The sequence below is a fragment of the Melanotaenia boesemani genome, chromosome 2 (genome assembly GCF_017639745.1).
Source record: "Melanotaenia boesemani isolate fMelBoe1 chromosome 2, fMelBoe1.pri, whole genome shotgun sequence".
NCBI classification, from domain to species: domain Eukaryota; kingdom Metazoa; phylum Chordata; class Actinopteri; order Atheriniformes; family Melanotaeniidae; genus Melanotaenia; species Melanotaenia boesemani.
In genome coordinates, this window is record NC_055683.1 from 14540499 (window position 1) to 14555254 (window position 14756).

The following is a 14756-nucleotide window of genomic DNA, read 5'->3' on the forward strand; positions in this document are numbered from 1 at the left end:
GACAAAGTAAACTGTTGCTCTCCTTTCTTTGTTAAATTTGTAATATATCCAATAATAGTAATTTAGTAATAGTAAAAATTTATTTAATATAATACAGCTTTTTCAAGAATTCAAGAATATGAGAAAAGAATTTTCTCATATAGTGAGTCAGCATGAGGGTCCTTCAACAAGCCAGAGGGAACAACATGAGAGAGAGGATGATGATGAAGTCAGTGAAATGGATTTTCACAAACAACAAAGGCCAAATGAAGCCCGTGTCCACTTTGCAGATTTAATGTATACATTCAGTTTTTTTTACATGAGACCTATATTTTTTCTGTCTTTTATGTTTTTCTTGTTGAACATTTTTCAGAATTGTCCTTCTCATCTGTAGCCCAATTGATGTTGAATAAGATGAAGCCATCAGACAAAGTCTTTCAGATGAAACTGTACAGTCCTCACAAGATTTAAGGTCTGTTTCAGAACCTATATGTAGCTTGAAATGGTTGGACTGCATGCTGTATGAAGAGCTCAATGGTATTTTCATGTTAGTAAAAGTTATTATCTTTATGCTTTAAAGGTTTCTAAAAATGTTAAGCAAAGAAGAAATTATAGGAATCGTGAGGGCACACAGTGAGAGAGTTGTCACAACTGCCTACAGACCAATCTTCATCAGCCGACCCAATGTGTGGAAGTCTGCTCTCCGATAGTTTAGTAGACGGAAATTCGCAGATAGTACTGATGTGCTATATGTGACCTTTGCCAGCAATGAAGACATTAGTGAAGAAGCTGATGACTTTGGAGGGCCCCGGCGGGAATTCTTCCGTCTACTTGAAGGTTGTGCATTTTTATGTCTTATAAATAAGTTTACTTATGAATGTATTACATATTAAAACTAATGCATATGAGTCTGAGTGTGTAGGGGTCAAATTTGTTAGCTGCAACATACTAAAGAACCATGCCTCTGCTTCCACTTGTGTTTAGCATGAACTTGGGTGGCTGCATAAAATTTTACAAGGCCTACTCTAGAGACCATATTTATTTTGTCCTTTAGGGCTTTAAGAGCTGCATTTACAGTGAAAATTTGCTGTTTTAATTTGGTGTAAGTTCACAACTTTTGTGTGATTTCAAAATCACAGATACAGATATTATCAGGTAGATGGTAAACTGTACTTCTATGAATTGTATCAACAGTATTTCAGTATTTTAATAGGGACAACATTGTATCAAATCAAATAAGTTTTAATTAAAAAAGCACTTTACCTGCTAAAGGCAAGACAAAGTGCTTTACAAGGTAAACACAATTTATGCATATTAAAGTAAAACAAGCATTCACACAGCAATTAAAGAACAGCAATTTAAAAAACGCATTATCTTTCATACACGCAGTCACACAGATATCCACACATACACAGAGCAGTTACACCACACCCTACACAAACACTAACTCCCTAATTTCTGTGTCTAAAAATAAAGATATTAAAAGTAATAAATGTGTGATTTGAGGCTGCTAACTATCTTACATGCTTGTTTTTAATAATGTATATCTACAATTTATTTTTCATTTTTTATGAATTTATTCATTCTAATACTTTTTGTCATCCAGAATCCCCAAATGGCTTCATCCCAAGACTGAACATTTCTCATGTGCAAAATGGAGTGGATAGTACTACTGGACAGATGATGTCTACCATAATTGTCCAAGGTGGTGAACCCCCAGCCCCCCTGTCTCCTCTTGTGGCAGACTACCTTCTGACAGAAAACATCTTTGAGGTGAATGCCACTCCTGATGATGTGGCTGACATGGAACTGAGAGAATCCCTGAAAATGGTAAGATTTTCACGGGTTTTTGTTTCCAAGTTAAATTTCTGTGTTCTGAATGCATGATATTTATTATCTTTTTACACTGTGAGGTTGATCAAGCAGCAGATGAAGATGATCTGGCTCAAGCTGTGGAATGCTGTGACTCATGGAGATACCAAATTGAAGGACTTCCAAACCCGGTCAACATGGACAACAAAGATGCATTTATGAAAAGTGCAGTACTTTTCCATGTTCTCATGCAACGAAAGAGCTGCTACGATCAATTGGCTGAGTGTTTGAAATGCTATGGGGTAAGTTTATTTTAAAGGCAATTTTATTTACATGTGCATGTGACCTGCATAAGAAAGGGATATCTGCAATGTGTGATTATGTCAATATTATTAACAATATTGCTTGCAAAATACAAATGCACTTACATGTACAATACCAGTAAAAAATTTGGACACATACCTGTTAGATTAAATAGATTTATACCATGGACTGGGTGAATACTCGATTCTGATTGGCTGGAGGGCTCCCATTAAAAAGTGATAATGGACACCTATAAAAGGCGTTCCGGCCAAGTCGCCTTATTGCTGTAAGTTATTGCGCTGACTAAACAGTAGCTGGAAACCGTGGCAACAGAAACTCAGGCCAGGCTGCAGACGTGCCAGATCAGAGCAGCCTGCAGGCTTATTGAACGATGCAGGAAACTATCTGTGGACTTTGACTGTTTGAAACAAAATGTCGTATCATCCTCTGGACAAACACAAGCTGTAAGAGCTGCACCCGCCCTCTGAAATGACACTTTGTGTCACATAACATAACGTTAAACAATCATCTCCCTTCCCTCCACTGATCTGGTCTAATATAACAGCTGCGGCCGACCAAGCTTCAGGATCTGTTTTAGAGCCGGTTAAGAGTCGCCGCTGGAGACATGCCAGATCACCTCTGTGACAGGGCGTCGCTGTTAAAGCAGCCTACAGGCTCATTGAACGATGCAGGAAACTATCTGCGGACTTTGACTGTTTGAAACAAAATGTTGCATCATCCTCTGGACACACACAAGCTGTAAGAGCTGCACCCGCCCTCTGAAATGATTGTGTCACAGTCTTCGGTCGATTGAGCTGCAGGTTCTGTGTTAGAGCCAGTTACCTTGGCAATGCGTCACAACGAAATAGTCCACTCAGCCGCTTCTTGTGAAAAACTTACGATTTTACCGGCAAAAACAACATCAACGAATTAATAATTTAATATTTTTTCTTTCTTAATGGGCCATGGTATAAGCAGGATAATGCCCTCCAAGGTGGCCATTGTCATAAATTAATGGACGACGCGGAGGCGTGAACCGTCCGACGCGAAGCCACCTCGTCGGGCATTATCCCTTACATGGATCACTTGGTAAATGGTCTGTACTTATATAGTGCCTTTACCCAAAGCGTTTTACATGTACGTCACATTCACCCATTCACACACATATTCACACACTGATGGCGGAAGCTGCCATGCAAGGCGTTCAACCACGACCCATCAGGAACAATTAGGGGTTCGGTGTCTTGTTCAGGGACACCTCGACATGAGCTGTCCGGGCCTAGATTGAACCAGCAATCCTTGGGCTACAGGACCACCACTCTACTCACTGAGCCTGTATAATGCAGATTGTAAAACAATCTTTAAGTATAGTTTGCTTTTTTCATGCCAAACTGTATTTTCACTTGGTTAGAGGCTGTTTAGTGTATGCAGACCTTGAGTTATAACTTCAGGATCATGTTTTTATCCTGAAACTGCAGGATCAACATCTAAAATCAGATCTCTCTCCATTTCTCATCTTAGTAACCATTAATATGTGTTACATTTTCACAGGTTCTTCCACTCATGAAAGAAACCCCTACCATCAGGATCCTTTTGGATATGCAGAAAGAACCGAGTGATGTTACAGCAGATGTTCTAGCTGCAATCCTTAAACCAGCTATTCTGTCCTGGGGAGCAACAGAAGACCAAGAGAGGAGTTAATGGTGGTTAAATTCAAAGAATTTCTCCATTATGTCCAAGGTACTTTTATTTGTAATTATTGTTTGTTTGCCTCTTGACCATTTCTTAATGTTTAAAGTCCACCAAGTTAATAACCAAGTGTTTAACCTTTTCATTATTCAACAAAGGTCTTTTTATGTGTTGCAAGACAACAAAATAGGCAATCAGCACTGTGGCTGAAAATTTACTTTAAATCTATAGACCACACTGTTGTAAATCAAATTTGCATGTACATCGCTGACCCTCTGAAATATGCTGACAGCTACAGAGAAAGCTGTGACATAATAAACAGTAAAAAACAGACTCATACAATAACATTTTCTCATGTTTTGTACTTTTCTCTCTTGTAGAGAATGAGTTGGAAGAACATCTCAATTCCAGAAACCTCACTGAAGCAGAAAAAGTGTTCATTCAGACTCTGAATCCTGGACACATCCTGGCCTTTGCAACTGGCAGTGGCAAAGTTCCTGCTGTTGGATTTTATCTCAGTCCAAAGCTGACTTTTGTCCATGATGACACAAAACACCTTCCCATTGCTCACGCTCTAATGAGATTCAAATCTTTGTTAACACAAAGATGCTGCAGATGATGATGAATTTGGGTACAACTTCTTAGTGGCTCTCAAGAATGGAGCAATTTTAGTGCCGTATAAAACATCTAAGCACAAGCTTAGACACCATTACTGAGGTCATTTAAAATGCCCTGTGAGAAAACGCACATGCTGGGTATGCAAGACAGCACACAAATGTTTGAGTTCATGCAATGTTGACTGGTATTTTATTCATGTTTAATGTTACAGATGTTCAGTCTTTGAAGTACTAATTTACTTTGGTTATATTTACAGTATTTGCTTAATGCACATTACCACTTCTTGACATTTTAATGTTGCATACAGCTCACAGTTTTTTACAGTAATGGAGGGGAACCCTGGTCAGTTCAGCTCTGCTCGTTTCTCAGTCTGTGTGGCTGTCAGTTAAGTTGGGGGGGGGGGGGGGGGGGGCGTTGTCATGACAACTCACTGAGTGCTCTCAGCTTTTAGGAGTCAGCTGACCTTTGACCTCATCCATTCAGTCCTATTGCTCTAGATCATGGACTTCTCACCTGGTTTTGTCCTCCTAATGACTACAGGTATGTCTCCCTGTCGTCTACTTCTGTCTCCTCGTCCTTCTCATTACAACAGGCCACATGTCCTCCTCTGTCTGTCCTTACACCATGTCCTTTGCTGCTCAGTTACATGATGAACTCTGTTTCAGTGGCCAATTCAACTCTGTTTCAGCTCTTTCTGCCTTTTACAATGATTTGTCCTACTTTCAACCAGTTCAGCACCTTTAATACTCACTTACAGCTTAAAATACTTTAGCTACTGACTGCAGCATCATTATTACTTCAGCTGATTCTTCAGCAAACACAGTTCAGCCATTTTAAGCTATGTTGAGTTATCTCAATGTTTCACCATTTCAAATACATTTACACACCTGTTTGAGCTTAATATTACTCTTCATTTCTGCTTCTTGCATACTTTTTTTAACAAGCACGTTTCAGCCCTTTTCAACCATTTTCAACCAATTTAACTATCATTTCCATTCAACTATATACCATTTCAATTCCAGTTTCAACTTCATATTTAACAACTTTTCAGTTCAGCTTCATGAATACTTCTTAATTGTATTTTATTACTATTAGATACTATTTTAATTTACACTTGTGTGTTAGTGATGTTACCTTTTTTCTGAGTGTATGCACTGTACTGACACGGTGTGTACATACTGAAAAGTAAGGTCTAATGTGTGTTCTTATGCGAACACTGCTCCCAAACCTGCTTAGACATTGCATAGTTGAGCTGTCTACCTATTCTGTTGTTTTCTGTGCAGGCTTTAATAATTTGTAACAAGTTTTAGTAGGTAATCATGTACCTTTATCTTACTGTAATTTGGTTGCTTTATCGCTCTATTGGCGTATTTCACTAAGTTAATATATTATCAGGCGAATATGTACAGTTTTTATTCTTTGTCATGTAATCTGCTGGCTGGTTTTAACAGGGAGGTTCATACAGGTTCATCCAGTCTTGTGGATTACTTCTCACAGTGAGGCTTATTACAGCACAGCCACATTATGATAATTGTTGTATAGGTAGAGGGGTCAGCCAGTTCGTTTAGGTGCTTTATGGTAACAAGATGGTGTATTGGTCAGGATACAGGAAGGAGGCGCATGCGAGGATCTTTCTTGAACTGTGAGCCCAGCTCTGTTTATTGACAGGTGTTCCACTCAGTAGCTGGTCTCAATGTGACACATTACACAAACATGATAATTACAAACATATATCCTTAAACAGACCTGCACTAAACAATAGCACCTAAATCAGCAGGCCTGACTTAACTTGGATAAAGATAAACATAACTAATCCCCACATAATGTCAGCATTAAACTGAGGAGCACTCTGGCTGGTTGTACTAGCGCATTGGCACCATCTAGTGGCCGTTGCGGGTATATGTCTATGAGAGCGCGTGCTCTCATGACATGTAAGGCATCATAGGTTAATTGTATAGTACAAGTAGGCAGTTCCTATTGAATAATTCTCTTGCTTTATAAAGTGTTGCAATAGCTTTGGATAATTTTCACTTATGTGGCTTCCAACATAGTTTGTAATCAATAATTACGCAAGGAGAGATAAGGTGATGAGGAGAGGTAAATAGATGGGAGATGATGAGAAGTGAGCTGAGGATAGGTAGGAAGATGTGACCTTAGCAGAAGTGAGGAAAGGAGGAGAGCAGGAAAATTTGAATAATAGTGAGTAATCAGCTGACAAGTGTGCAGAGGAAGAAGGGAATGTGTGTGTTGTAATTTTAAACTTAAATATTGTAGAAATTAACACAATGTTGCTGAAGTTGGTGGTCTGCAGTTTGCCATCACTGTTTTTGTTGTGCGTCACTCTGATTTTCAGTCCAGGGTGAAGTGGTGTAGTGGCCGCTTCCCTCCATAAAGTCAGTACGGTCGTGTCAGTGCTCTGAAAAGTCATATCAATTAGTATCAATCATTGAATATTGCAAGTTATTTAGCCTGACTAAATGCAGATCCGTTTCCTCCCCATTTCGTTCATTTTTCTTGTCACTTTATCATATTCTACAATCTGTCTACATACCTGTTGGACTTTTGCTGTGCGTACTGGCACGTGCTATACCCACACCAACCTGATGGCAGAGAACTAAAATAAAAAAAGGGAAAAAAACACACTGGTAATGTACTAGTGTACATTCTTAACTAAAGAATTAGCACAGTACACTGACAAAAAGTAGCCCTGATATAAGTAGGCCTGCTCCATAACCTACCTCTACAATGCAGCCCTCAAGGGTCATGAAACCTCTTCCTCTTGTCTCTGACAGAAGGGTCGGCATTGACTTTGATCTCATGAGCTTTTTCCCCTCCTCTACAAGGTCTTCTGTGACAGTGACAGGTGAGCTCCTATAAAAGCAAGTCTCTTTGTAAACTAATATACTGTAGGGGGGGCTGGTTCCCCTTAAACTGTAGTTTTCCCAACTGTCATCTTGTCATGAAACTCTTCAAACAGAGTTATTTTGGCAACAGAACTCCCATCTGTTACTGCAACAATTATGTTATTTTTGACTGCTCTTGCTTTGGCCTGGCCATTATCAAAATCCCAGGACAGGACTTTGGGCATGTCACACATGTCTATGACTCGTAAATGCAGAGGAGGGGGCTTAGCATATGGCTCAGGGGACCTTTCCCATAGGACTTCTCGTAATGCCATCCTAAAATGAGAATAGAACAAATAAACAAAACATACAAGCATCCTTGTCTCACACCCTAGCATCTCCCCCTATAATCCCCCGAATCCCACTCAGCCCTCCTTCAAACCCCTGCACCCCTCCTGCCTCCGGGCCATACCCTGGGTCCCAGGGCGGCAACCAGACACCAGTGCATACACCAAACCACACCATGGCAGCACATCCAGGCCTAGACCCCCGGCACATAAGGACCCCACCACCTCGGAGGGAGCGGGACCATCCCCGGGCACCAGAGCCCAGAACCCCGCCCAGCCCGCCCTGGAATAGCCCGGCCGCCCAGCCCAGGACCAATTCCCACCGACCCAGGCACCACCAGTGGCCTCACCCCCGGCCACGAGGCGACTCCAACCTCTGGCCCCGACAGCCCCCGACAGAGCCACCCCCACCACAGAGCAGCCCGGTCCTGCACCACGGGAAACCACAAAGAACCCGCAACCGCCAGTCACTCCCGGCCATTTTCCAACCCCCAAACGGGGTCACAGTCCTCCACCTACACTAAGTGATGGAGCTAAGCACAGGGGACCAGAGGGAATGAGATTCAGGTACATTGTTCTTTTAGGAGGCAGACATTGTCTCATTACTGATGTGGTCAACTAAGAGATTCCTAAACTGTTGAATACACAGATTATTTTGGTTTTCCAGTTCACAAGGATAGTTTTCTTTGCAATGCATAATGCTGTGCGTATCATGTGTGCAGAGTTAATTGCCATATTAATGTCACCCAAGTCACCTAGTAGACATAGTTCGGGGATTGTAGGAATATTACATTTAAACCATGTTGACATGTCCACACATACTTGAAGCCAGACCCTGCGCACAGGTGTGCAGAACCACAAGGCATGGAGATAGTTGTCAGGTGTGTTTTCATTGCAGTGTGTGCAGATGTTTGATTGTGACAGACCCATCCTGAACATCCTTTGTCCTGTATAATGAGTTCTATGCAGAATTTTGAATTGTATTAGTTGCATATTTGAATTCTTAGTCATTTTAAAGGTGTTTAAACATATTTGTGACCATTTACCTTTTATTAAAGTTACTGGATAAGTCACCCTCCCATTTTGAAGTTGGAAGACAGATTGAGTCTTCTAGTTTGGATAATAGTCTATATGTTTTTGATAATAGCTTTGGGGCATTGAGATTCATGAATTCTGCCACCCTAATACGTAGCTGTAAGTTTAATTGATTAATGGTATATATTTTTTTACATATAATAGATTAAAATTGGTGATATTCTAAAAATGTTTTGCTACTGATTCCATATTGTGAAGTGAGAATATTAAATGAGAAGAATAAAACTCAAATTTAAAACTTTGTTATGTGCACGTGTCATCTAAGAAGCTGTTGATTTCGGTCTTTTTCGTGCATTCTTCTTTCCATTTCAGAATGGCTCTTAATAGACACATTGTGTGGTAAAAAGATATACTGCTAAAAACTCACTGCTTACATCGGAGCTGATTTCCTGCAGGCTAATGGCACACAGTAGCCTAATGGACCCAGTGCCTTGCCAAGGCTGTATTCACAAACTGGCTGCAAATACAATCTATTGTGCTTAAAAGATTTTAAGCATGTACTTTTCCAAAAAGTTAAATTGAAGTGAGAACTTCCACTGTAACGGCCTTGCACGTATTCGCTAATGTACGCATGATTTCCCCCATACCTTCTCCTTGTCTTTCTCCTCTTTTCCGTATTTTTCCGCCTCTCACTCAGCCTTGTTTTATTAAAAATAATATTTGCCTTCTTTCACTCTTACCTCCTTCTCCGCCTCTTCTACTTAATGTCGTCTTCCATAGTCTCATGCTCCTTCTTTCCTCTGCAACTCCCGCTGCTGCTTCTTCTGCTCTTCTTCTGCTGCTGCTGCTGTTTCTTCTTCTTCTGTACTTCGAACTCCGCGGGAGGGCGTTATCGGCGATGTCACGAAGATCGGACTCTGATTGGCTGACCAACTTGCTCCTCTTACTGTTTACCTGCTCATCCTCGCGCGGATTCACTGAACGTCGTCTGAGCCAGCTTACTGCTGCGGAGGCAGAAAACTAGATCCCTCACCCATCACCAGATGATGGAAGTTTGCTTTGCTTGGCGGTTAGAACAAGAAATCAGATCAAACTAAATAACTAACTAATCTCTATTAGCCATTTGAAAACAGAAGCATCTCTTGAATATGCATGTCTGTTGCCCACATTTCACACCGAGATCAAGATTGCAGTTTATTTACCAAATGGGTCAATGTGACTTACACCATAGAATTATCATAAATGATAATTTGATTTTCTCAATCTTGTTATTGGCTTACTAAACAGCCACAAAACAGGTAGGTCAGGTTGCAGATTTAGGTAGTTTGCTGTGGGAAAAGGCATCTGAACCATATTCAAGGCCTCCCACCTGTCCATCTTCGTGTGTTAGACGTATGAAATGCCCAGCTTCATCTCCTGAGAACTTGAGTATGCGACACCCAAAGCTGTTATATGTATATATATGTATATATAATTAACATTGCTGCTGTAACTGATGGATCCACTGTAACCAGACTAACTCTTTTAAAGACTTTATGCAAAGCAAATTTGTATGCTACATTTAATGTACAAGACTATTTTAATGCTTTACATATAACATTAAAAGCATTACAAGGTGCAGAAAGCAATAAGTCCATTTAAAACAAACTTTAATCATTTTAATGTAATTATTTTATTGTGATTATGTGTTGATGCCTTTTACTATTTCTAAATATCTGTAATGGTTTTGTTTTATATAAAGCACTTTGAATTGTCCTGTACATGAAATGTGCTATAAAAATTAACTGCCTTGCCTTAAAAAAAAGTAAAATACACAAGTGTTGTTTTAACTCTCCGCTAGGTGGATTAAAAAGCCTAATTATTATTAATTTCTTGTTGATTTTAAAGGATACTGTCATGTGATTTGATCTTTCTTAAAAATGCTAACTTATACACACGACAGTATTCTTAAAAATCAATTTTAATAAAAAAGATTTTTAATGGTCATTAGCCATATAATGATAAAAATAGTGCTGTTCTCTATGAAAATGTTTAAAATGTATAAAAAAATAGACTAGTAAATTCAGTAAATCACGAATAGTAAAACATGGTAAATAACTTAATTATTTTCTTGAATACATGACCCAATTTGGCTTTTCAGCAGCCCTGACAGTTTTGATTTTCCTCCACGGTGACATCGAAATTTCCCTCATCAAGGTCTTCTCAATTAGGAGCTCGCTTCCATCTGACTGATCGATTTTCAAGCAATCATCCTCTACCAAGACCTTTGCAATAACAGTCTGTGTTTCTTCAGCCATCTGCCAAGAAAGTGAAGTGACCCAACATTCAAACCATCAACAATAGCCAGAAGCTTAAACTAAAGTCAGGTCTCACATATGGGCAAAAAGTAGATGTGAAGAGGAGAGAGGTTTTCCTGGCTGCTGCCTGTTAAATCCAGCCAGCAGCTGAGAACTGGACCAGTCTGATTAGGTCTGAGTTCAGGAAGCACACAGTCTGTTAACATGTGGAAACCTGAGAAGAAGAAATGTTTAAACCTGCTGCTCTAACATCACCTGGATGGAAGAGGAAGACATCTCTATTACCACTGATTAAATCTCATTTTGATTCATGTCAGAAATCTAAAGCAGCTTTTAAAACAAACCCACCAGATGTGATGATAAAGTAAAACTGAATCATTTATCTTTCTCCAATTAAACCAGTCTCTGGCTCTGTTGTAAAACGGGAAACATTACAGCAGTGTTTCTCAGTCCTGGTCCTCAGGATCCTGTCCCAGATGTTGTAACATTTTTTCCTGCTCAAACACACCTGATTCAAGTCAAGCAGATCTAAAGAAAATCTTTACCGTCCTGTTATTGATCCATGTACTTCAGCCAGGTGTGTGAAAATGGTTTAAACATAAAAAAAAAAAAAGAAAATTCAGGATAAATCAAATATGTGCGCATAAAAGCAGAGACTTTCAGTGTGAGATCATCTTCTGCGTGCAATTGCATGTGATTATATGACAAATAATAAACACTGGCCATAAATTAACAAACATACAGCCAGATAAAAGCTTAATAACACAGAGACCAATACAGTGGTCTCTGGCCCCATCTACTGGGCGCAGTCCGCAACTGCACCACCTACCTTCAGCACATTTAGGACGCATGAACAGCGGTGTGTCGAAATACATTACATTTCATCTGGAACAACGAGGCTATTAAATACAATTTACCTGTGCTAATACAACTTAATAAATTTAAAGAGAGCCAAACGTAGTCGGAAATGTTCATATTAATCGAGGTTGCCGTCATGTACTATTTCCACCTTCTTAATCAGTACATTATTCCCTATAAATAATGCTGTTTATTCTTTAGGTACACCTTGGTTTACATTTAACATGTAAGTTTACGCTAACATGCAGTTGCAGTATTGTTTAGTACAAGTCTATTTGAGTTTAGTGCGTTACTGCACGTGAAAGATATGTAGAACTTGATTGGTTATTTTTCTTGTACAGACGAGACATTCCAGTGCGCTGTTTTCTCCAAGACATTATTCTATGCGGCCACTAGATGGCAGCATTGTGTTGTGTTCAAATAGTAGAGTGAAGTTAACCTAAAAGGCAGATTTATGCCTACCTGAAAACATGTTTACCTGTATTTAGCCACATGATCCGAGCAAATTTGCATTAGCTATTAATGTTAATATTATTCCTTCTTTATTTGAATTTCAGACCACACACAGACATACAAGAACAAAGTGGATAGAAATATCAGTGTAGTAAAGATCGGGTTGTGGGTGTATTGGACTGAGCCTCCGTGATTGTGAGAGGGAAGTGACGTAGGGAAGTGAGGGTTAGCTCCGGTTTTTTAGACACAAGTGAAACACGACAACAAGGGAAAAAAACACTGTATCACACTGTTCAGGAATTAGTATATAATAAGATGACAAGTGTGTAGCTATTGTGTAAACCAGTGATAGGGAACCTTGGCCCTTTTTTATATTTCCCTTATCCAAAACACCTGGTTTAAATTAATGAAAGACTTTAAACACAGACTGTGGCCCTTGAGGACCAGGGTTCCCCTCCATTACTGTAAAAAACTGTGAGCTGTATGCAACATTAAAATGTCAAGAAGTGGTAATGTGCATTAAGCAAATACTGTAAATATAACCAAAGTAAATTAGTACTTCAAAGACTGAACATCTGTAACATTAAACATGAATAAAATAACAGTCAACATTGCATGAACTCAAACATTTGTGTGCTGTCTTGCATACCCAGCATGTGCGTTTTCTCACAGGGCATTTTAAATGACCTCAGTAATGGTGTCTAAGCTTGTGCTTAGATGTTTTATACGGCACTAAAAATTGCTCCATTCATGAGAGCCACTAAGAAGTTGTACCCAAATTCATCATCATCTGCAGCATCTTTGTGTTAACAAAGATTTGAATCTCATTAGAGTATGTGTGAGCAATGGGAAGGTGTTTTGTGTCATCATGGACAAAAGTCAGCTTTGGACTGAGATAAAATCCAACAGCAGGAACTTTGCCACTGCCAGTTGCAAAAGCCAGGATGTGTCCAGGATTCAGAGTCTGAATGAACGCTTTTTCTGCTTCAGTGAGGTCTCTGGAATTGAGATGTTCTTCCAACTCATTCTCTACAAGAGAGAAAAGTACAAAACATGAGAAAATGTTGTTGTATGAGTCTATTTTTTACTCTTTATTATGTCACAGCTTTCTCTGTAGCTGTCAGCATATTTCAGAGGGTCAGCGATGTACATGCAAATTTGATTTACAACAATGTGGTCTATAGATTTAAAGTAAAGCCTGTGAACTTGTGAAAATATAACACGTATTTAATGGTTACTAAGATGAGAAATGGAGAGAGATTACACTTAGTGCTTATGGTAGGAGAATACATTTCATTTAAGCTTGATTACAAATAAAAGTACCTTGAACATAATGGAGAAATTCTTTGAATTTAACCACCATTAACTCCTCTCTTGGTCTTCTGTTGCTCCCCAGGACAGAATAGCTGGTTTAAGGATTGCAGCTAGAACATCTGCTGTAACATCACTCGGTTCTTTCTGCATATCCAGAAGGATCCTGATGGTAGGGGTTTCTTTCATGAGTGGAAGAACCTGTGAAAATGTAACACATATTAATGGTTACTAAGATGAGAAATGGAGAGAGATCTGATTTTAGATGTTTATCCTGCAGTTTCAGGATAAAAACATGATCGTGAAGTTATAATTCAAGGTCTGCATACACTAAACAGCCTCTAACCAAGTGAGAATACAGTTTGGCATGAAAAAAGCAAACTATACCTGAAGATTGTTTTACAATCTGCGTATAATATACAGTATAAGTTAAGTCAAGAAGTAGGGGCGGCATGGGTCAGTGAGTAGAGTGGTGGTCCTGTAGCCCAAGGGTTGCTGGTTCGATCTAGGCCTGGACAGCTCATGTCGAGGTGTCCCTGAACAAGACACCTAATTGTTCCTGATGGGTCGTGGTTGAACGCCTTGCATGGTAGCTTCCGCCATCCGTGCGTGAATGTGTGTGTGAATGGGTGAATGTGACAAACATGTAAAGTGTTTTGGGTAAAGGCACTATATAAGTACAGACCATTTACCAAGTCATCCATGTAGGGGATAATGCCCGACGAGGTGGCTTCGCGTCAGACGGTTCACGCCTCTGCGTCGTCCATTAATTTATGATAATGGCCACCCTGGAGGGCATTATCCCGCTTATACCATGATCCATTAAGAAAGAAAAAATATTAAATAAATTATTAATGCGTTGATGTTCTTTTTGCCGGTAAAATTCGTTGTGACGCGTTGCCAAGGTAACTGGCTCTAACACAGAACCTGCAGCTCAATCGACCGCAGAATGTGACACAATCATTTCAGAGGATGATGCAACATTTTGTTTCAAACAGTCAAAGTCTGCAGATTGTTTCCTACAACGTTCAATAAGCCTGCATAATCTAATCTAAAAGACTTTGTCTGATGGCTTCCTCAATGGCTTTATCTTCTTCAACATCAATTGGGCTACAGATGAGAAGGACAATTCTGAAAAATGTTCAACAAGAAAAACAGAATAACAGAAATAATATAGGTTTCATGTAAAAAAAAAAATGAATATATACATG

The 14756-nt window shown here is 39.5% G+C and overlaps 1 long non-coding RNA gene across 1 annotated transcript; it reads left to right on the forward strand.

The window, feature by feature from the left end:
- The first annotated feature begins 2015 nt into the window (after positions 1 to 2015).
- LOC121634550 lies at positions 2016 to 4581 on the forward strand. Its single transcript, XR_006009255.1, has 3 exons — positions 2016 to 2093; positions 3646 to 3834; positions 4164 to 4581. It is a non-coding gene; the product is annotated as an uncharacterized LOC121634550 (long non-coding RNA).
- Positions 4582 to 14756: the final 10175 nt, after the last annotated feature.